This window comes from Triticum urartu, chromosome 5A (genome assembly GCF_056163025.1).
Source record: "Triticum urartu cultivar PI428250 chromosome 5A, HENAU_Tu73, whole genome shotgun sequence".
NCBI classification, from domain to species: Eukaryota; Viridiplantae; Streptophyta; class Magnoliopsida; order Poales; family Poaceae; genus Triticum; species Triticum urartu.
The window spans coordinates 36,214,323-36,239,873 of NC_141877.1; the positions used below are offsets into that span (position 1 = coordinate 36,214,323).

General features: G+C 43.2%; 1 pseudogene; it reads right to left on the reverse strand.

Annotated features, from left to right (window-relative positions):
* Positions 1-547: 547 nt before the first annotated feature.
* Positions 548-20,017, reverse strand: LOC147967785 (uncharacterized; annotated as a pseudogene).
* Between the last annotated feature and the right edge of the window lie 5,534 nt (positions 20,018-25,551).

Genomic DNA, 25,551 nt, shown 5'->3' on the forward strand with positions numbered 1-25,551 from the left:
CACCCAGAGTGAGGATTTGACTTCACTCAAACATTTCCCTTTCAGCGTGAAATTCTCTATTTTGACCATTCTGGACTTCTTATTCCAACCGTTATTTTGCCATATTTCCTTATTAAGATAACGAGATTACAAAGTTGTCCCCGAAGAGACGAGGTTCAGTTCAGTATTAGGATAAGAACAACCAAAAAACAGCAAGGTTCAAATAATATGCCTAAACAATAACAAGATAACCGTAAGATTTCAGTTTATGAGAAGCGTCAGATCTTGCTGTTCTCTGATTTCTGTTTGATTTTTTACCTTCACCTTTTTTTGTCTGCGGCTCATGTTGATTTCTCTCCTCAGGTCTGGGACTCCCTGTGTGTTCTACAATCACCACACCTTGAGTTGCTTGGTAGACAGTGATCTGCTTTGCTTCCTCCGCTGCAAGAATCATTAACTCCCTCAATCTTAATCGATCCCCTCTTGATAGTACACGTATACCTATGTCTCAAGTAAATTACATGTAAATAGTAGTAGTCTTAATGCTTCTCAGGCAGCTGTCGTGGTCCTAAAATGCACCCACCAAACCTTCACTTGCAAACCGGTTCCTCCTACGCTTGCAGTGTTTGATGCCCTCAAAAGGAAATTCTAGTGTGCAACTCTGCAGCTGGATTTTTAGCTGCCCATCAACTTCAAGCTGACCTATGCTGTCGAGGACAAAGGCAAGCTTGAGAGTCCTGCGATGACACACATGGCGATCCTAGGGTCTTTTAAGAGGATGGGTTCCATTCTCTTGGGGCATTACACTGGTAAATGGTTGTCATGGCTGAGCCCTCGCCAAGCCATTGTCTGCCCTATTTTGTCATGTTCATTGTTGTATGCGAAGCAGGGTTGTGGTAAGATACACAGAGTTGGGTTTTATGCACTATTTACAACGAGTGTTGTCGTGTTTTTTTTGCGGGAGGTGTTGTCATGTTGATGAAGGTGTCAGACATTTTAGGGAAGGAAATAGTTTACACCACTGACTTGATTAGAATTTCCTTGCCGCTGCTAGATAAACATTTTTCCATCCATCCTTGCAGGTTTTTACAGACTCTATCCTTAAGATACCAGAATGTGCCATTTATAGAACGACCAACATCACATGGCAGCCCCAAAGCTTCATTTCGAATTGCCAAAATTCCCTTTACCGCATTCCTCACTGTCTCCGGGACACCCCTCGCCCAAAATGAAATGAAGACTGTGCGTTATTAATTCGTTGCTCAGATGCTTGGTAATATTTGTGTAGCACCTGCAAAAATATGGGCTTCGTCCTCTGCAGCCTAACAGAACAATACACTTTTTGAGGGAACTTACAGAACAATACTCAATCATCTGCGAACATTAGGTGGCTCACCTAAGCGCCTGTGTTATCGCTAATTACGTACAACCTGGCCAATGTTTCCTCATGAGCCCTCATTTTCCATTTTCCATTTATGTATAAAAATATAAACAAATACACGATGAATATTTTTATAGTACAGGATAATAAACATTTTAAAAAACACATGATGTATTTTTTAAGACATTGAAATACTCCCAACAACATTTTGGCCCGGTTTTTTTAAAGCGTAATGTCTATTGTTTTCAAAAACGCGAGCGGCATACTATAGCGAACCCACGCATGGCAGCGAGTCGGTTCACTGTAGCGACCCTTTTTGTTTGTTTTTTATTAGGTTTATAAGGAAACAAATACTTATAAAAATCAGAGGTTTTTTGAAATTTTAGAATGTTTTCTAAAAATCTGAACATTTTCTAAAATTTTGAAAATTTTCTAAGAAAAGAAAAAACATTAATATTTTTGAAAAATACATTTTTTTAATATCATCAACACATTATTTTGAAGGTCTCTTAGAAACCCAAGCATTTTTTGAAATTCTAATTTTTTATTGTTTCAAACATTTTTCAAAGAAAATAAAAAAGAAAACGCTAAAAAACCAGAAAAAAACGGACTCGAACCATCTAGAAGATCCCAAAATAGGTAAAAAAAAATGGGATAAAACCATCTGGAAAGTTGCTAAAACCGGGATTTTTGTAAAACATTCTAAAATTCTAAAATCTGAACATTTTGTAAATCACGTAGCTACTAAATGGGAAGGCCCATCTTAGTCGCTCAGCCGTTCGCCTGTGCCAAACAACGACTGTTGCGTCAAACAAAGATTACCGACCTTTGGCTCTCATGAGGAAAGAAGACACAAAGTAAAGAATGAGTTGCTTCCGTAAAAATAGTTTTTTTAGGTAACCCTAGAAATAGTAAAGTATGGTTCGCAGTCTCGCAGCCTTGCCTCAGGCACTAGATCCAATCAAACTCCGATTTTCAATTGGGCCACTTCTTTTTAGTTTTTATCAGTTTTTTTACGTTTTCTTTTTTTATTTTTGTTTACCCTTCTTTAGAATACATGTAAAAAAATTTAAAACATGTTTTAATTTTTTTACCCATGCTAACAATTTTTTATACATGTTGAACATTTTTAAAATAGATGATGAATATCGTTTCCAAATACTTGTTGAATAATTTTAAAAATTCATGTTCAATGTTTTCAATTATGCGTTGACCATTATTTTAGTAGATGTTGATTTTTTTTTGAATACATGAGAAAATCCTAGTAGTAGCGCTTGAAATATGTATAGTAGTAGCGCTGGGTCCAGCGCTACTGCTAAGTTGTAGCAGTAGCGCAGTTATGGGCAGCGCTACTGGTAAGTATGGTTAGTAGTAGCGCTTCCAGGACCAGCGCTACTGATAACTATCTGTAGCGCTTGTTCATATGAAGCGCTACAGCTAAGCCAGCGCTACTGCTAGGTGCTTTCGAGCGCTACTATTAATGTTCCTGCTTTCACAGATTTGCACCCCCTCTACGTATTTGTGATGTATTTATACAGGCTCTATATAGTCAGGTCATACTAAACATACACTATTCTCATCATATCATAAACATACAATAGTCTCGTCATACCATCATCATCATCATCATCATCATTCAACACAAATATGGTCACATCTCGAAAATAGCGATACACAAGTGCGATCATGTCATGTCTCGAACAAGTGTAACTGCATGGTCATGGCACACACACAAGTTTCATCATTTCTATCTAAACCATGGTGTAGAAGAGAAGAGCGATCAACATGAGCAAGAGTGCGACTATGTAGTACCAGCGGTCCCGCCCCTGCTCATGCTGGAGTGTCCACCTCAAGTAACTACTTTCCGCTTCGATCGGCTTTGCTGCCAAACCCTCTATGGCTAGCACTCGGGTACCTGTGCACCTGGGCCTGAGCGGCTGGCCAGTGGTCGTAGACTCCTGGAACCCTCCCAACGTACACGGCGTAGTAGTCCTTTGCCATCTCCGATCTATGTACCTGCATCGTGAGTTGATGGATTGAATGATAATATGCAACATAGTGTACTTAAGAAAACAAAGAGGCATAATTAGCAAAATACAAGCAACCAATAGTAAACATAAATGACGATGGAGATATTTCCTGATCTTCAAATCTTCCAAGTCTTTCCTTGCCTTCGGCCCATCCTTGGTCTTCTCCGGCATGTTTATCAGTGTTCCAAGCGAGCTCTCGAGGACATTCGTTGTGATATGCATTTGATCAAGGCAATGAGGCGTGTCGTGATTGGGCCAATACTCCAAGTCCCAGAAAACAGACCTCGTTTTCCATACCTTTAGCAGCGGCTCCGGCTCCTTTTTGATCTTTCCAGACGTGGATCATTGTTTCCATTTTCTCAACAACTCACCGATTTCGGCGCCGGCCCTCTTACGTGGAGGTCCTCGATGCTCAGCCAACGCATTGAATGGATCTCCATGCTTTCTCCACGGGTCATCCTTCTCGAGCCATCTACGATGCCCCATGTACACGATTTTCCTGGACCGTCATCTTTCGTTGACGTATGCTGCTGAGACGTTGTATCATCCATGCACCTCGTGCATCCACAGTATCCGTGGCACACCTGGCCTAAGGTGTACCCGTAACCGAGATAGTCGTGCACCGTCGTCATTAGCGCGGCTCTCATATGGAAATACTCTCCTTTGCTGGTGTCCATGTCCATGCCGGTGTTTTCCATAACGTGTCTAGATCCTCTTGCAGAAGCCCCATATACAGGTTAATACTATTTCCCGGTTGTTTCGGCCCTTGAATCAGCATGCTCATGTGTATGTACTTTGTCTTCATACACTTCCATGGGGGAAGGTTGTACATCCATACAAACACGGGCCATGTTTTGTGGTTGGTGTTCTGGTTTCCAAACGGATTCATGCCATTGGTACTCGCACCAAGCATGATGTTCCTTGGATCTTCTGCAGCAAATCCATATACGGCGTTGAATGCTCTCCACTGGCTACCATCTACGAGGTGTCTCAGCTTCGGATCATCTCCATCCTCGGGCTTCTTCCTCTCCGCGTGCCAGCGCATGAGCTTTAATTCCTTAGGATCTACGAAATACTGCTGCAGAGGGAGTGATCGGAAAGTACCATACAACTTTTTGATGAGCTTTCTTTCCTACCTTCTTGTATCGAGAAGCATTGCACACTGGACAGCTGGTTTTTTCCGCGTGCTCCCTCGATAAATGATGCAATCATTGATGCATGTGTGGTTGATGTCTACTACACAACCTTCTCCTTGTAGACGTTGTTGGGCCTCCAAGTGCAGAGGTTTGTAGGACAGTAGCAAATTCCCTCAAGTGGATGACCTAAGGTTTATCAATCCGTGGGAGGCATAGGATGAAGATGGTTTCTCTCAAGCAACCCTGCAACCAAATAACAAAGAGTCTCATGTGTCCCCAACACATCCAATACAATGGTAAATTGTATAGGTGCACTAGTTCGGCGAAGAGATGGTGGTACAAGTGCAATATGGATAGTAGATAATAGTTTTTGTAATCTGAAAATATAAAAACAGCAAGGTAACTAATGATAAAAGTGAGTACAAACGGTATTGCAATGTGTTAAAACAAGGCCTAGGGTTCATACTTTCACTAGTGCAAGTCCTCTCAACAATAATAACATGATTGGATCATGTAACTATCCCTCAACATGCAGCAAAGAGTCACTCCAAAGTCACTAATAGCGGAGAACAAACGAAGAGATTATTGTAGGGTATGAAACCACCTCAAAGTTATTCTTTTTGATCGATCTATTGAAGAGTACGTAGTAAAATAACACGAAGCTATTATTTCCATTCGATCTATCCTAGAGTTCGTAGTAAAATAACACCTTAAGATGCAAATCAACCAAAGCCCTAATGTCACCTAGATACTCCAATGTCACCTCCGCTGTCCAAGAAGAGACTAATATTTTGTAGAGACCATATATTGAGGACTCCTCCGCTGTCAAGAAGAGACTAATATTTTGCAGGAGTCCATGGAAGAAGAAATTGATGAAACTGTGGGCTCATTGGATGAAAAAGATGATGAGGAGAGCGAAGAAGAAAAGGAGGAAGAGAGGATTAGCTACCCGTGCCCACCGTCTAATGAGAGTAACTCTTCAACTCATACATTGTTTAATTTCCCTTCGTGCTTATCAAAGGATGATTGTTATGATCCCGTTGATTCTTTTGAAATATCCCTTTTTGATGATGCTTGCTATGGTTGTGGCCAAGATGCCAATATGAATTATGCTTATGGAGATGAACTTGCTATAGTTCCTTATATTAAATATGAAATTGTTGCTATTGCACCCACGCATGATAGTCCTATTATCTTTTTGAATTCTCCCGACTACACTATATCGGAGAAGTTTGCCCTCTTTAAGGATTATATTGATGGGTTGCGTTTCACTACTACACATGATGATTTTGATAGAAATAATATGCATGTACTTGCTGCTCCTACTTGCAATTATTATGGGAGAGGAACTACATCTCCGCCTCTCCATATTTCCAATGTGATAAAATTGCACGAAATTGTTTATACTATGCATTGGCCTTTACTATGTGTGCATGAATTGTTCTTTTATGACATGCCGATGCATAGGAAGAGAGTTAGACTTTGTTCTTGCATGATATATGTTACTTTGTGCTCACTACTAAATCAAAAATCATTGTTAATTAAAATTGGCTTTGATATATATCCCAAATACACATACTCTCATTCACACACATATTCCTATTCTTGAAATGAACAACTTCTTACTCACATATATATATATATATATATATATATATATATCAAAGTATGAACAACAGAAGGTCAAAGTCCAGCGGAAAATTGTACAGACAGGGTATCCCATGCTACACGAGCTGCAGAACAAGCCAAACAGAAACAAATAGCTGCCACCAAACAAGCAGAGACAACCCTAATTATTGCAACACCTTCCATAGTACCACCAGCTGCACGATTTACTCGTTCGTCAACTCAGCTAGCAGCACGTTCCTAAGCTCCCTTGCCACCTGACACTACTTCCGAATGAAGGAAATATGCCCTAGAGGCAATAATAAAGTTATTATTTATTTCCTTATATCATGATAAATGTTTATTATTAATGCTAGAATTTTATTAACCGGAAACATAATACATGTGTGAATACATAGACAAACAGAGTGTCACTAGTATGCCTCTACTTGACTAGCTCGTTAATCAAAGATGGTTATGTTTCCTAACCATGGACAAAGAGTTGTTATTTGATTAACGGGATCACATCATTAGGTGAATGATCTGATTGACATGACCCATTCCATTAGCTTAGCACCCGATCGTTTAGTATGTTGCTATTGCTTTCTTCATGACTTATACATGTTCCTATGACTATGAGATTATGAAACTCCCGTTTGCCGGAGGAACACTTTGTGTGCTACCAAACGTCACAACGTAAATGTGTGATTATAAAGGTGCTCTACAGGTGTCTCCAAAGGTACATGTTGGGTTGGCATATTTCAAGATTAGGATTTGTCACTCCGATTGTCGGAGAGGTATCTCTGGGCCCTCTCGGTAATGCACATCACTTAAGCCTTGCAAGCATTGCAACTAATGAGTTAGTTGCGGGATGATGTATTACAGAACGAGTAAAGAGACTTGCCGGTAACGAGATTGAACTAGGTATTGGATACCGACGATCGAATCTCGGGCAAGTAACATACCGATGACAAAGGGAACAACGTATGTTGTTATGCGGTCTGACCGATAAAGATCTTCATAGAATATGTAGGAGCCAATATGGGCATCCAGGTCCCGCTATTGGTTATTGACCGGAGACATGTCTCGGTCATGTCTACATTGTTCTCGAACCCGTAGGGTCCGCATGCTTAAGGTTTCGATGACAGTTATATTATGAGTTTATGAGTTTTGATGTACCGAAGGAGTTCGGAGTCCCGGATGAGATCGGGGACATGACGAGGAGTCTCGAAATGGTCGAGACGTAAAGATCGATATATTGGACGACTATATTCAGACATCGGAAAGGTTCCGAGTGATTCGGGTATTTTTCGGAGTACCGGGTAGTTACGGGAGAAGCAATGGGCCTTGATGGGCTTTAGTGGGAAGAGGAGAAAGGGCCAAGGGGCTGCTGCGCCCCCCCCCTCTGGTCCGAATTGGACTAGGGAAAAGGGGGCCGGCCACCTCTCCTTCTCCTCCACTTCCTTCTCCCTTCCTCCCCTCTTGGTGGACTCCTACTAGGACTTGGAGTCCTAGTAGGACTCCACATCCTGGCCGCACCAATTGCCTTGGCCGGCCTCCTCCTCCTCCATCCTTTATATACTGAGGCAAGGGGCACCCCATAGACACAAGTTGATCTTCGTGATCGTTCCTTAGCCGTGTGCGGTGCCCCCCTCCACCATATTCCACCTCTGTCATATTGTAGCGGTGCTTAGGCGAAGCCCTGCGACGGTAGAACATCAAGATCGTCACCACGCCGTCGTGCTGACGGAACTCCTCCCCGACGCTTTGCTGGATCGGAGCCCGGGGATCGTCATCGAGCTGAACGCGTGCTAGAATTCGGAGGTGCCGTAGTTTCGGTGCTTGATCGGTCGGGCCGTGGAGACGTACGACTACATCAACCAAACGCTTTCGTTGTCGATCTACAAGGGTACGTAGATCACACTCTCCCCTCTCGTTGCTATGCATCACCATGATCTTGCGTGTGCGTAGGAAATTTTTTGAAATTACTACGAAACCCAACAGTGGTATCAGAGCCAGGTTTTATGCGTTGATGTAATATGCATGAGTAGAACACAAGTGAGTTGTGGGCGATATAAGTCATACTGCTTACCAGCATGTCACACTTTGGTTCGGCGGTATTGTTGGATGAAGTGGCCCGGACCGACATTACGCGTACGCTTATGCGAGACCGGTTCTCCCGACGTGCTTTGCACATAGGTGGCTTGCGGGTGACAGTTTCTCCAACTTTAGTTGAACCAAGTGTGGCTACGCCCGGTCCTTGCGAAGGTTAAAACAACACCAACTTGACAAACTATCGTTGTGGTTTTGATGCGTAGGTAAGATTGGTTCTTGCTTAAGCCCGTAGCAGCCACGTAAAACATGCAACAACAAAGTAGAGGACGTCTAACTTGTTTTTGCAGGGCATGTTGTGATGTGATATGGTCAAGACATGATGAGATATAAGTTGTTGTATGAGAGATCATGTTTTGTTGAAGTTATCGGCAACTGGCAAAAGCCTTATGGTTGTCTCTCTATTGCATAAGATGCAAGCGCCAAATAATTGCTTTACTTTATCGCTATGCGATAGCAATAGTTGCAAGAGCAATAGTTGGCGAGACGACCACGTGACGACACATTGATATAGATCAAGATGATGGAGATCATGGTGTCATGCCGGTGACGATATAGATCATGACAGTACTTTGGAGATGGAGATCAAAGAAGCAAGATGATGATGGCCATATCATGTCACATATTTTGATTGCATATGATGTTTATCTTTTGTACATCTTATTTTTGCTTAGTTTGACGGTAGCATTTTAAGATGATCTCTCACTAATTATCAAGAAGTGTTCTCCCTGAGTATGCACCGTTGCGAAAGTTCTTCGTGCTGAGACACCACGTGATGATCGGGTGTGATAGGCTCTACGTTCAAATACAACGGGTGCAAAACAGTTGCACACGCGGAATACTCAGGTTATACTTGACGAGCCAAGCATATACAGATATGGCCTCGGAACACGGAGACCGAAAGGTCGAGCGTGAATCATATAGTAGATATGATCAACATAGTGATGTTCATCAATGAAACTGCTCCATCTCACGTGATGATCGGACATGGTTTAGTTGATTTGGATCACGTGATCACTTAGAGGATTAGAGGGATGTCTATCTAAGTGGGAGTTCTTAAGTAATATGATTAATTGAACTTAAATTTATCATGAACTTAGTCTTGGTAGTATTTTGCAAATTATGTTGTAGATCAATAGCTCGCGTTATTGCTTTCATATGTTTATTTTGATATGTTCCTAGAGAAAAATTGTGTTGAAAGATGTTAGTAGCAATGATGCGGATTGGATCCGTGATCTGAGGTTTATCCTCATTGCTTCACAGAGGAATTATGTCCTTGATGCACCGCTAGGTGATAGACCTATTGCAGGAGCAGATGCTGACGTTATGAACGTTTGGCTAGCTAAATATGATGACTACTTGATAGTTTAGTGCACCATGCTTAACGGCTTAGAATCGGGACTTCAAAGACGTTTTGAACGTCATGGACCATATGAGATGTTCTAGGAGTTGAAGTTAATATTTCAAGCAAATACCCGAGTTGAGAGATATGAAGTCTCCAACAAGTTCTATAGCTAAAAGATGGAGGAGAATCGCTCAACTAGTGAGCATGTGCTCAGATTGTCTGGGTACTACAATCGCTTGAATCAAGTGGGAGTTAATCTTCCAGATAAGATAGTGATTGACAGAATTCTCTAGTCACCATCACCAAGTTAGTAGAACTTCGTGATGAACTATAGTATGCAAAGGATGACGAAAACGAATCCCAAGCTTTTCATGATGATGAAATCGATGAAGGTAGAAATCAAGAAAGAGCATCAAGTGTTGATGGTTGACAAGATCACTAGTTTCAAGAAAAGGGCAAAGGGAAGAAGGGGAACTTCAAGAAGAACGGCAAGCAAGTTGCTGCTCAAGTGAAGAAGCCCAAGTCTGGTCCTAAGCCTGAGACTAAGTGCTTCTACTGCAAAGGGACTGGTCACTGGAAGCGGAACTACCCCAAGTATTTGGCGGATAAGAAGGATGGCAAAGTGAACAAAAGTATATTTGATATACATGTTATTGATGTGTACTTTACTAGTGTTTATAGCAACCCCTCATTATTTGATACTGGATCAGTTGCTAAGAGTAGTAACTCGAAACAGGAGTTGCAGAATAATCAGAGACTAGTTAAGGGTGAAGTGACGATGCGTGTTGGAAGTAGTTCCAAGATTGATATGATCATCATCGCACACTCCCCTATACTTTCGGGATTAGTGTTTAACCTGAATAAGTGTTATTTGGTGTTTGCGTTGAGCATGAATATGATTTGATCATGTTTATTGTAATACGGTTATTCATTTAAGTAAGAGAATAAATTGTTGTTCTGTTTGCATGAATAAAACCTTATATGGTTACACACCCAATGAAAATAGTTCGTTGGATCTCGATCGTAGTGATACACATAATCATAATATTGAAACCAAAAGATGCAAAGTTAATAATGATAGTGCAACTTATTTGTGGCACTGCCGTTTAAGTCATATTGGTGTAAAGTGCATGAAGAAACTCCATGCTGATGGGATTTTGGAATCACTTGATTATGAATCCTTGATGATTGCGAACCATGCCTCATGGGCAAGATGACTAAGACTCCGTTCTCCGGAGCGAGCAACTGACTTATTGGAAATAATACATACTGATGTATGCGGTCCGATGAGTGTTAAGGCTCACGGCAAGTATCGTTATTTTCCGAACTTCACAGATGATTTGAGCAGATATGGGTATATCTACTTGATGAAACAAAGGTCTGAAACATTTGAAAAGTTCAAAGAATTTCAGAGTGAAGTGGAGAATCATCGTAACAAAAATGAAAGTTTCTACGATATGATCGCAAAAGTAAAATATTTGAGTTACGAAGTTTGGTCTTCAATTAAAACAATGTGGAATAGTTTCACAAACTCATGCCACCTGGAACACCACATCATAATGGTGTGTCCGAATGTCATAACCGTACTTTATTAGATATGGTGCGATCTATGATGTCTCTTACCGATCTACCACTATCGTTTTGGGGTTATGCATTAGAGACACCTGCATTCACGTTAAATAGGGCACCATCTAAGTCCGTTGAGACGACATAATCTGAACTGTGGTTTGGCAAGAAACCAAAGTTGTCGTTTCTTAAAGTTTGGGGTTGTGATGCTTATATGAAAAGGTTTCATCCTAATAAGCTCAAACCCAAATCGGAGAAATATGTCTTCATAGGATACCCAAAGGAGACTGTTGGGTACACCCTCTATCACAAATCCGAAGGCAAGACTTCTGTTGCTAAATTCAGAGTTTTTCTAGAGAAGGAGTTTCTCTCGAAAGAAGTGAGTGGGAGGAAAGTAGAACTTGATGAGGTAACTGTACCTGCTCCCTTATTGGAAAGTAGTTCATCACAAAAATCTGTTCCTGTGACTACTACACCAATTAGTGAGGAAGCTAATGATGATGATCATGTAACTTCAGATCAAGTTACTACCAAATCTCGTAGGAAAACCAGAGTGAGATCCGCACCAGAGTGGTGCGGTAATCCTGTTCTGGAAGTCATATTACTAGACCATGATGAACTTGCGAACTATGAGGAAGTGATGATGAGCCCAGATTCCGCGAAATGGTTTGAGGCCATGAAATCTGAGATATGATCCATGTATGAGAACAAAGTATGGACTTTGATGGATTTGCCCGATGATCGGCAAGCCATAGAAAATAAATGGATCTTCAAGAGGAAGATGGACGCTGATAGTAGTGTTACTATATACAAAGCTAGAATTGTCGCAAAAGGTTTTCAACAAGTTCAAGGTGTTGACTACAATGAGATTTTCTCACTCGTATCTATGCTTAAGTCTGTCCGAATCATGTTAGCAATTGCCGCATTTTATGAAATCTGGCAAATGGATAAACAAAACTGCATTCCTTAATGGATTTACTAAAGAAGAGTTGTATACGATGCAACTAGAAGGTTTTGTCAATCCTAAAGGTGTTAACAAAATATGCAAGCTCCAGCGATCCATCTATGGACTGGTGCAAGCATCTCGGAGTTGGAATATACGATTTGATAAATTGATCAAAGCATATAGTTTTATACAGACTTGCGGTGAAGCCTGTATTTACAAGAAAGTGAGTGGGAGCACTACAGCATTTCTGATAAGTATATGTGAATGACATATTGTTGATCGGAAATAATGTAGAATTATTCTGTAAAGCATAAAGGAGTGTTTGAAAGGAATTTTTCAAAGAAAGACTTTGGTGAAGCTGCTTACATATTGAGCATCAAGATTTATAGAGATGGATCAAGACGCTTGATAAGTTTTTTCAATGAGTACATACCTTGACAAGATTTTTAAGTAGTTCAAAATGGAACAGTCAAAGAAAGAATTCTTTCCTGTGTTACAAGGTGTAAAGTTGAGTAAGACTCAAAGCCCGACCACGACAGAAAATAGAATGAGAATGAAAGTCATTCCCTATGCCTTGGCCATAGGTTCTATAAAGTATGCCATGCTGTGTACCAGATCTATTGTATACCCTACACTGATTTTGGCAAGGGAGTACAATAGTGATCTAGGAGTAGATCACTGGACAGCGGTCAAAATTATCCTTAGTGGAATAAGGATATGTTTCTCGATTATGGACATGACAAAAAGGATTCGTCGTAAAGGGTTACGTCGATGCAAGTTTTGACACTGATCCAGATGACTCTAAGTCTCAATCTGGATACATATTGAAAGTGGGAGCAATTAGCTAGAGTAGCTCTGTGCAGAGCATTGTTGACAAGGAAATTTGCAAAATACATACGGATCTGAATGTGGCAGACCCGTTGACTAAACTTCTCTCACAAGCAAAACATGATCACACCTTAGTACTCTTTGGGTGTTAATCACATAGCGATGTGAACTAGATTACTGACTCTAGTAAACCCTTTGGGTGTTGATCACATATCGATGTGAACTATGGGTGTTAATCACATGGTGATGTGAACTATTGCTGTTAAATCACATGGTGATGTGAACTAGATTATTGACTCTAGTGCAAGTGGGAGACTGAAGGAAATATGCCCTAGAGGCAATAATAAAGTTATTATTTATTTCCTTATATCATGATAAATGTTTATTATTCATGCTAGAATTGTATTAACCGGAAACATAATACATGTGTGAATACATAGACAAACAAAGTGTCACTAGTATGCCTCTACTTGACTAGCTCGTTGATCAAAGATGGTTATGTTTCCTAACCATAGACATGAGTTGTCATTTGATTAACGGGATCACATCATTAGGAGAATGATGTGATTGACTTGACCCATTCCGTTAGCTTAGCACTTGATCGTTTAGTTTGTTGCTATTGCTTTCTCCATGACTTATACATGTTCCTATGACTATGAGATTATGCAACTCCCGTTTACCGGAGGAACACTTTGTGTGCTACCAAACGTCACAACGTAAATGGGTGATTATAAAGGTGCTCTACAGGTGTCTCCAAAGGTACATGTTGGGTTGGCGTATTTCGAGATTAGGATTTGTCACTCCGATTGTCGGAGAGGTATCTCTGGGCCCTCTCGGTAATGCACATCACTTAAGCCTTGCAAGCATTGCAACTAATGAGTTAGTTGCGGGATGATGTATTACAAAACGAGTAAAGAGACTTGCCGGTAACGAGATTGAACTAGGTATTGGATACCGACGATCGAATCTCGGGCAAGTAACATACCGATGACAAAGGGAACAACGTATGTTGTTATGCGGTCTGACCGATAAAGATCTTCGTAGAATATGTGGGAGCCAATATGAGCATCCAGGTTCCGCTATTGGTTATTGACTGGGGACATGTCTCGGTCATGTCTACATTGTTCTCAAACCCGTAGGGTCCGCACGCTTAAGGTTTCGATGACAGTTATATTATGAGTTTATGAGTTTTGATGTACCGAAGTTAGTTCGGAGTCCCGGATGTGATCACGGACATGACGAGGAGTCTCGAAATGGTCGAGACATAAAGATTGATATATTGGACGGCTATATTCGGACACCGGAAGTGTTCCGGGTGATTTCGGAGAAAATCGGAGTGCCGGAGGGTTACCGGAAGCCCCCCCCCCCCGGGAGAAGTAATGGGCCGTATGGTCCTTAGTGGAGAGAGAGAGGAGCAGCCAGGGTGGGCCGCGCGCCTCCTCCCCCCTTGTCCGAATTGGACTAGAAGAGGGGGGGGGGGGCGGGGCCCCCCTTTCCTTCTCCCTCCCCCTTCCTTTCCCCCTCCTAGTAGGAGTAGGAAAGAGGGGAGTCCTACTCCTACTAGGAGGAGGACTCCTCCTCCTTGGCGTGCCATAGGGCCGGCCGGCCTCCTCCCCTTGCTCCTTTATATACGGGGGCAGGGGCACCCCTAGACACACAAGTTGATCCAAGTGATCGTTTTCTTAGCCGTGTGCGGTATGACCGATAAAGATCTTCGTAGAATATGTAGGAGCCAATATGGGCATCCAGGTCCCGCTATTGGTTATTGACCGGAGACATGTCTCGTTCATGTCTACATTGTTCTCGAACCCGTAGGGTCCGCATGCTTAAGGTTTCGATGACAGTTATATTATGAGTTTATGAGTTTTGATGTACCGAAGGAGTTCGGAGTCCCGGATGAGATCGGGGACATGACGAGGAGTCTCGAAATGGTCGAGACGTAAAGATCGATATATTGGACGACTATATTCGGACATCGGAAAGGTTCCGAGTGATTCGGGTATTTTTGGGAGTACCGGGTAGTTACGGGAGAAGCAATGGGCCTTGATGGGCTTTAGTGGGAAGAGGAGATAGGGCCAAGGGGCTGCTGCGCCCCCCCCTCTGGTCCGAATTGGACTAGGGAAAAGGGGGCCGGCCACCTCTCCTTCTCCTCCACTTCCTTCTCCCTTCCTCCCCTCTTGGTGAACTCCTACTAGGACTTGGAGTCCTAGTAGGACTCCACATCCTGGCCGCACCAATTGCTTTGGCCGTCCTCCTCCTCCTCCATCCTTTATATACTGAGGCAAGGGGCACCCCATAGACACAAGTTGATCTTCGTGATCGTTCCTTAGCCGTGTGCGGTGCCCCCCTCCACCATATTCCACCTCGGTCATATTGTAGCGGTGCTTAGGCGAAGCCCTGCGACGGTAGAACATCAAGATCGTCACCACGTCGTCGTGCTGACGGAACTCCTCCCTGACGCTTTGCTGGATCGGAGTCCGGGGATCATCATCGAGCTGAACGTGTGCTAGAATTCGGAGGTGCCGTAGTTTCGGTGCTTGATCGGTCGGGCCGTGGATACGTACGACTACATCAACCAAACGCTTCCGTTGTCGATCTACAAGGGTACGTAGATCACACTCTCCCCTCTCGTTGCTATGCATCACCATGATCTTGCGTGTGCGTAGGAAATTTTTTGAAATTACTACGAAACCCAACACCGAAGCACTCTTGACACAAGATGAGTTGGCAAGATCAGATGAACTTTGTGAGCTTCAACAGTAAGAAGATAGTTGCTGGAGTCAAGTTACAGTTGCATGCTTCTTTATATGTAGTCTCACAGTTTGATGTACACTAACACTTCCTATGTTTGTTGTTGGACTAGCACCTAGGCGCACAAACAAACATCAGGGATAATGCTCGATAGGTTAACTAAATCTAGAGGAGGAAGAATGGAGATTCATTTTGAGGCAGGTTTAAAAAGGCCACGTGATGCTACAGAGTTAGCCAAGTTAGTATCAGAGGCAGTGGTTGCTGTTAGGTGTCATGTACGTATCCTCCCAGCATGGATTCAGTACATGAATGACAAACACGATACCCAGTTCAACACCTTCCTCGACCATTTATCTGTAAGTATGGTTATGTATGGAAACTAGTAATATCGTCTTGCTCTGTCCAATACTTTCTAGGTTGCTGATAATGAGACTCCCATAATTTTCAACAGTTGAGGTTCAAGTTGGATAGCCAAGATGATGCAACCAGACAATCTTGCACCCATGTTTTCAAGTCTACTCTGCGACAGTATTTGTATAACTTGAGGAAAACTCACTTTGAAGGCAAGGCTAACAATGAACTTGCCCAAACATCTCCAGTGGAAAATATATCTGATGAAGACTGGAGAGGCCTCGTTAAACACTGGTCCGATCCGAAGTATCAGGTACATTATATATATGTGATCAGATCACATGTTGAAGTCCTATTTACGCATGTGCCACACAAATCTATCTTCTTGTAGGTGAACTGTTCAAAGAACAAGGCCAACCGTACGAAAGTGAAATTCCAACAGACGACAGGATCTCGTAGCTATATTGCACACTGCGAGGCTCTTGTAATTAGCTGCCGTTTCACTCTTTTCGTTGTACCATATTATCAGATCTATATTGACTTATTCCAAATGCAGAGGAAAGCCCGCAAGGACCAAAAAGTACCTGAACCAAATATTGTCGAAATCTTCAAGGACTGTCACACCAGCAAGAAGAAGGGCATGACTACACCAGTCAAAGCCGCTGTTGTAAGTCCTTAATCCTCATGCCTTTTAACTACTACTTACTCTGACTTGTGCCTTGAACTGCATGGTTTGCAGCCAATGTCTATTACTCTTTTCAATTTTATACACAATTGTCTTAGTGTATCATTGCACCTTACAAGGTTTAAAAGAGAGGAGTGATGTTCCTTTGATCTTGACCTGTAATCTAGTTCCGTGCTGGACTTTCCCACACAACGTTACAATTGCCTGTTTGTCTGTTCTCAGTTGTTTTGTGGTATGAATGATGTCATACTATGCTTACTATATTATAAACTTCATCTCTTTATCCTTAGACCTCAATACAATGTGAAGAAATAGACAATACATTAGCGATGGTACATGGTCATATGTTTCGAACCTGGTTTTATTATGTACTTTGCACTAAAATACAACTATTATTTTACATGGGTTTGCCAGAATAAGTTCTGTATATAGACCAAAGCTATTTTTTGGTTTTGTTGCCTCCTTAATATCTTCTGTTCTGGTACTACTAATGTAAAACCACAACTTTTCAGCGAGCTATGGAAAATATGGTGGAACCACCACCTTCTGAAGGTGGCGAGGAAACTATAACCGTAATGCCAGCTCTTGCTGCGGTGGGTCAGTACATGTCCACTAACAGTGCCAAAAGCATGTTCCTGCGTAATACTGGCTTGGTTGTTAAGGCAATCTCATCCAAACTGCCTCATGATCAAGATATGCAAGCTCAAAACAATGTTGTATCTGCGCTCTAGACACAAGTCCATTCCCTAACAGAGACCCTTTGTGAAACAAGGAGGGACATTGTTCAATGTTGTCAAGATATGCATGGTTTTGAAACCAGACTATCCGACATTTTCTATGTTGTTCAGGAGCCTAGGAGAACTGAAGGCGAAGGTTATGGTGCTCTATCGGACAATACAGCATGAAAACGTAACAGTTAGGTCAAATGAACTGAGCTTCTGAACTTCTGGTGGTGCATTTATCTGCTAGACTGTTAACTTTTATGCCAACCTTCATTTTGTTTTATAGTTGTAATTTGTTTTGGTGCGATAAAAAAATTGTTCTTAACGTGCAGCCACCGACTGAAGAAAACAACAAGCCATTTTTTATAGTGTAGGGTGTTCCCTATATTTTCACTGGTGGCGAACTTTGATGCCCACCGGCTATAGTTAACATGGCCCCCCTATGGGCCGTAGAAACAATGGGCCTTCTGAGGGTCGTAGAAACAATGGGCCTTCTACGTGGCGTAGAAACAATGGGCCTTATATGGGTCGTAGACACAATGGGCCTTCTATGGGCCGTATCATCAATGGGCCTTCTACAGGCTTATGATCGGTCGGCCAAACATGGGCCAATAATAGACCACATTATGGCCGTAAATGTGCTAGAGTTGAAAACGTCCGTTTATGGGTCGACCATAACGGGCCGTCGTTAATCGGCCGTATATTGATGACGCTATGAAAACGGCCCAACGTATTAACGGGCCGACTGTAACCACGGGCTGAATTTGGCCCACAAGTAGAAAATAACAGTAACAGGCCGTAAGTAAACGAATATGAAAATGAGCCCAAGAATAAATGGACCCCGAGAAGGCTGAAAGATAACATGGGCTGGAAACAGCCCAACGGAATAATGGGCCATTAATGGGTATAAAGTGATACACTGTTCATTACGAGCCAGTTTTACCACGGGCCGTTAATGGGCCGAGGGTTACTAAGGGCCTCATATGGGCTAAAAGACGTCATGGGCCATACATGGGCTGGAAGTTAAAACGGGATGCAATTATATTGGACGGTCCAGATGACACTACTGGGCCTAATTCGGATAGGCCGTAACGGGCCCTGGGTTAGCGGGCTGTAAATGGGCTATATGCGAACAGGCCGTTAACAGGCTTGCCGTGGGCCAGCCCGCCACCTTTTAACCAAGTCAAACAAGCTGGCCTTTTCACAGGAATGGGCCTCTGTTGGGCCGTGCCACGTGTCGATGTATCATAGACGCTTTGGGTCTAATGAGTGGATGACATATGTCCCAACGGTGAGCCGACATGTGTTTCCTCCAGCCAATCATGATTTTACACGTGGAAAATCCCCATTGGTCGGGGCTGTTAACAGGTTATCGGATCCAAAACCGGACCCGATAGCTTAACGGCGTTTCGTTACGGTAGATGACACGTGTCGGCCACCCTTGATGAAAGCACTTCCGTGACGCGCGATTTATCATCATGGAAGTGGACACTTCCGTGATGATAATTTTGGTAATGTCAAGGAACACTTCTACGACAGCACAGGTATGACTATCTTGATTATGTCATAAATTTGTTATGGATGTACATGCATGACAGAAAACGTGACCTACTGTGACAAACATGTATCATCATAGAAGTGTATTTTTTTATAGTGTAGGATCTACGAAATACCGCTGTAGACGGGGAGTGATCGGAAAGTACCATACAACTTTCTGAGGAGATTTCTTTCCTGCCTTCTTGTATCGAGAAGCATTGCACACTGGACAGCTCGTTTTTTTGGATGCTCCCCTCGATAAATGATGCAATCGTTGATGCATGTGTGGTACCTAATGTGCAGCAAATCAAAAGGGCAAACGATTTTCTTGGCCTCCTCGACACTAGTAGGACACAGGTTCCCCACGGGTAGAACTTTATTATGTAGATACTTCGAATGCTCATCGAGGCTTTTGTCTGTCCATTTGTTTTTGTCCTTCGTCTTTAGAAGTTCGAGCGTGAAACTCAATCGGGTCACCTCGGGATCGCAACCGTTATACAATGGAGTCTTCGAGTCTACTTCAAGTTGCGCCAGCTTGGTCTCCTCTCTAGAAGCAGCTCTCTCGCTAGTCGTACTCTTGTGAAGGAGGTCTCAAACATGAGGGTCCTGCATGACTGCACTTAGTAGCGTCAAAGACTGCGGCGTGATTGCCGCCTCTTCTCTGCCATGTCCGGACTCTTCTTCACCATGTCCAGAATCTTCTCCACAGCCGTCATTTCCGGACTCTTCCCCGCCGCCATGTCCGGCGCCATCGTCTTCGTGTCGATCGGTCATCTCTTCGTCTAGCCCCTCCGCCATGTCCTTATTCCTTGCCATGTGGACGTCCTCCTCCTCATCATCTTCTTCACTTACCCACCGAGTATAGCCATCCATGAAACCATTCATCAGCAGGTGCGCCTTCAAAGTGCCACGATCAAAAGGGTCCAAAAGGACTCCTTGTTTGCATCTTGCACACGGACATCTAATCTTAGTCCGATTATTTGCATACATGTCCATCACCGCGGATTGCATGTACCGCTCCACGTTCCATCCACTCACCTTCATGACTGACTGCACGGTATAAGAAGTAAAAGGGTTATAAAATAAATAATGCATGCTTCAAAGTCATATAAAATTTTGGATGACCTTGCCTAAAAATAGAAGATATTTAGTTTTCTCGAAATTCACCGAAACAGAAATAAATCGACATTTAGGCAAAACATAAGCAACTCGAGGGCATGTCACTCGCACAAATCTCTCCATATATATCCCAAACACACATATTCCCATTCTTGAAATGAATAACTTTTTACTCACCTATATATCTCCCGAGAGAGACCGATTGAGAGCACACGGTTAATTAGATGATGAGAGAGACCGATCTAGAGAGCATGTGGATGGCTAAATAGCTAGCTAGATCTAGTTGTTGGGGAGGAGAGGTGAATCTAGCTAGCTAACTAATGGAGAGGGAGTTATGGTGGAGGGTGGCATTAATGGGGAGAGAAGAGAGGTGTAGGAGAAAGAGAGAAATGTGTGAGAGAGGCCATTTATGGAGGAGGGATGTCATTAATGAGAAGAGAGGTAGGAGGAAGAGAGAAGAAGAGCAACAATGATGGAGAGTGGAGAGGGGAAAGGAGGGGGAGAGAGGGCAAAGTGGGGGACAGGAGGGGAGGGAGTGAAAAGGTGGCACCAGCCGCAACTAGTAGTAGCGCTGCTTAGCAAAACGGCTGCTGTTATGGGACTTAGTAGTAGCGCTCTACAGGAAAATCGCTACTACTAAGTGGACCCCATTAGCAATAGCGGCGCAGTAAAATAAAGCGCTACTACTAAATTGTTAGTAGTAGCGCTTGTATATGTACAACGCTACAACTCCAGCTACCGTCGGTGGCCTCGTCTGGTCCCACATAGTAGTAGCGTCTTTTTGTTTTCCAGCGCTACTACTATAGAGTTACTAGTAGCGCCTGCCAGGAAAAGCGCTACTGCTAATTAGCAGCAGCGTTTACTATTTTACAGCGCTACTACTGAGCTACTGTGTATAAGCATTTCCCTAGTAGTGTATCTTTGTTTTGAGATTGCCTAAATGAATCCTTGTTCCGGGATATTGTGCTTAGTTGATGAATGTTAGTTAACCTTCTTTCTTCATTACATTGCTGCAGTTAAACAACAAAAATCACTTAACACAATTAAACTTTTTAAAACTTGACAACACACTACATATATCAACTTAAAATCATCTTTGTTGTTTCCTTTCTATCTTTTTTGAAGAAACCTAAATTATTATTATTATTATTATTATTGCGAGCCAGAAACCTGAATTAATGAAGATTACTGATTGCCGGAAATAATGAGTAAGTCTCATTTTGGTTGAATTTTATTTCATATAACTTGTACGACCTTTTGTTTGTTTTTGAAAAGTATTTTTTAATCGTCGTCTTGAGTCAGACATTTGTCATGGTGCATACTGATGTTTACCATGTTTAAGATGGCATGTCTATCGTTTGGTCCACCGAATTGATGACTTATCCTGCAGGAGCACAGACCAGCATAGAGCCAGTGTCCCAAGTTCATTGCTCCCAACTACTTGTGTACCGGCGACTGTGAGAGGGTACTGCAGGAGCACAGATCAGCATAGAGCAGTGTTTGTTTTCCTTTATAACTTCACTAGTTTTGCTGCATTGGAGGGGTTGGTTTTAATAAAATGTTCTAGGATCCAAGCTTTTCCAGCCTTATAAAAGGGTTTATTCTTTCATGTAGTTTGTTTAGTCGAGTCAAAGTAAATCACAACAAAGTTTTCACATCATTGTCGTACGCTTTTAGAAAAAAAAGAACATCATTGTCATATATACAAATCAACCTTTTAACATTGATAAACTCCTTGGGAGGAATTTTTTTTTCTTGGACAGTACGCGAGGACCCCCTACTACTTGTAAATAAAGTGTAAAAAAAATATAAAGGTCTCTGCATAGAGAGGAGTCCAAAAGGACCCAGATCCAGTCAAGTCCAGAGTCAGACGACCAGAGAGAAAGAAAAACATCAAAAGGGTACGAGCAGATAGATATGCAATCTTATTAGTTTTGATGATATATGATTTACCTCATCCTCGCCATATGATGATATATGTTTTTTAGGTATTTTCCGTTTTGCTGTAGATATTTGATCATCTGCATGAGTGCAAACAAGCAGCCAACGGTGAATTCAGTTTTCGACGTGCATAGCACACACGGTTGTTCACCAAAAGTTCTCACATGTGCACAGATGCTGATCGAAGGCCTATATATCTAGTGCAAAAGTTTGTCATACAAAAAATATGACTAAAATTAACCCACATTGGTGGTGTAGAAAACGATTCCTGCTTAGTGGTAGTACCCATATAGGAGTACTTGTTACATATACCCTGTCATTTATTTATCTGTGTGTTTGTGTCTTCGCTACAGAAATCTCCTGCGACCTCTGCCTGCAAGAGATGTTCAGCAGTAGAGCACATGTGCAGTCTGCTGTGGATCCACAGGAATGGCCCTACGGAGTTAATCATCATAACTGGACCTGAGTTAGCTAGGTCTGTCCTGCGTAGTCACTTGAAAGCTCGTCAAAATCATTCGTGCATGGGGGTCGATCGATCGCCTCCTTTATTATTAGCTGCTGGTGGAGGATGGCCCTTGCAGTGATGGAACCACAGCAGTGTGTACACAACTTCTGTTCGATGGACAGTGATACGGTCCTTGCTTACGCCAAAGATTAGTCGGTGTTCATGCATGCATTGTTGTTCAGGACCAGTGTATGCAGATCGAGACACCGTTTCCGGTGACGGACCCCGGCCGGCCGGCGCCAGGCAACGAAACTGTCCGGGAATTGGATCCCTGAGCAAGACTGAAGAGTGTAGGGCGGCGACTGTAACTGTAAGCGGCATGAAGTGACGTGCGGCTTGGCTTGCTCTGAGACAGGATCTTGGCTGGATCAGCGCGAATAGACGACTGACGACATGATTGATCAGGGAGGGTTAAAAAGAAAGAGAGTATATCCCCCTCTTTAGTGAGTTGGGCAATCTATCAACCCTTCTCAACTTGATCTGATGTCCATGTCTGCGACAGTTTGAGCCCAAGCTGATATTCGTTTTCTTGAGATATACTAAGCCAGGGTTAGAGCATCTACAACCGGACTTGACAAATTCGACAGAGACGGACACTCAGCGTGAATAGACGGCTCGGTCCTGCTGGTGCCTGAGCTTGGCCAGCCGAGCCGCCTCCGTCGCCTTCTCCTTCGTCTCCCGCTCGGACTGCTCGATGGCAAGCCGGAGAGCCTTCATGTTTTTCCGGCGAAGCCGTCGAGCATCCGTCTCCGCCGTCGTAAGCGACCGACGGTAGACCCACGAGAGGATCCGCGCGTCCTCGTCGAGCTCAGACGGTACCCGGCGCCGGCGGACAGAGCTCTTCGCAGCATCCCTCTCCCTTGCCCGCTGCCTCTCGCGGCAGGCGGCGCACGCCTCCGACTCCAGCGTGCGTGTTCGGGCCGGCAGGGCGGCCACAAGCACCCACCGCTGCCCATGAGGAGCAGCCGGCGGGGCCAGGGGACGGCATAGGGGAGGCACGGATTGCGCAGGCCCCTGTCGGAGCTGCCCTCGGGCCGGGAAGGGCCATCGCCAAGGGGGAAGCTACGGCTGCGGCGAGACTGCAGATCCAGAGCTGCCCCCCCCCCCTCCCGCCATCTTCACATTGGGCCGCTCTAAGGCGATGCAGAGGTCAAGCTCATACTCTGGATCCAGCTTGTCGTCGGAGCGGCTGCCGGAGCTCGACATTGCGCTGGATTCGATTGGAATCGGTGCGGGGAAAGGAGAGGACGGAGCGAGAGAGGAGAGTGAGTGAGCTATGGTCTCGGAGTGATAAGCCTGACGGGGTTTTTTTTTGGGACATCTGTGGGATCGGTGGTGGGCCAGGCTTGCCCGGATATCCTCATATCAACCCTACATTTAGGACTGATATGAGGGATGTCGATCAGTCCGGGCATTTGAGACCCGTTTGAGAGCTCTGATGGGTCAGTATTTTGTGACCGGGCAGTGACCGGATGGCTTACCCGGACATATGAGACGGATATAGGGCGCCCGACTGTCTCTACATAAAGAGTTGTTAGGTCATACCATGAAGCGAGTTGTTGAAATATAGAAAGCTCTCCTCCACTTTTCCTCTTTTGAAGGAAAAGAGAGAAGCCATGAGCATCTCTCATTCTTTTCTGCCACTGCTTGTTAGCGTCACGCATCACATTGCACTGGAAAGTTTGTGACAGCAGCAGCAGCCGCAGTTGACCCATGTGAGGGGAGGAGTAAACTAAGATAGAGACGAGCAGACAAAGTATAGGTCATCCATGTGTTGTTGTACTGCCTCTCTCTGCCTCAATCATCTAGTGCACCCTCAAATGTACTACTGCCCGCCTCTTCATCCATATCATCTTCATCTCGCGTCTATCCATCTACGACGCACCTATCCATGTGATTATCTCCCACTCAAAACCCCCCAACGCCTCAGTAACCCAAACCAACTCAACCTCAACGCAAAGCTCTGTTTTTTAGTCTTTTGGACTCAGCAACTTGCAGAAATCATGCAGAATTTCATTGAGAGAGATGTTGAAGAATTTCACTGAGAGAGATCGATCTTGCAGAATTTCAAATAGGGTAGCTCAATTCCCTTTCTGCAGAAATCTAGAAAAAAAATGCTCCCTCTGTAAAGAAATATAGTGATCTAAACGCTCTTATATTTCTTTACGAAAAAAGTACTATTCTTTAACATGGATTTGTTGGTGTTTACCTGAAGGAGGGGGAAGAGGCTCCTGTTCAGGTTCCCTATTATGTGCCGACATACGTCTGCACGGTCGCACATGTTCTGTTGTTCCCTTGACTAATCAAAGGCTGGCAATGGACATGGACATGGATTTGAAAGCAGGTAACTCTTCCGGGCCAAACCAGCTACTATGTTCTCCCTTTATCGCATACGTCCTTCACCTTTCGTTTCCCCCCAGCATCATCTGTCTTCCTAGCTATTTTTTGATTAACAAAATTAGAGGATAAATGGTACTTTCATTCACACGTTATATTGAGTTCAACTTGATAAACCAAAATGAGTGAATATCCAGCCTCTGATAACAAAATGCACACGGCCAACAAATACCCCAAAAAGGTTTTAAAATACAACATTATACAGCAATAGAAAATAAAGACTACTGGCAAACAATATAGAAATGAAAAGGTGTAGCCTAGGACGTAGAAGGTCCTATTCGAAGACTACAGCATGATGGGAGAAAACCTCCCTAGTAAGAATACTTGAGCATGCTTTCACTTATAGGATCCACACAAAGAACTTTATTTTTCTTCTACTCCTTTTTGGAATAGGCCGACTTTTGCTCCTGGACTATTGGCCCAGTTTAGCTTTTTTTCCCATAAACTTCAATAGGCTATCACGTTTTACTCTCCTTTTGGCCTCTCAAATGTGTATTACTCAAGTTTTGTTCTTCTTCTGCTCTCTCAAAAATCTGTTATGCTGTCATCTCTCCTAATGCTCTTACGATCTAGAGTGATGTGTGCACTGCATTGCATTACTTTTAAGTCATATGCA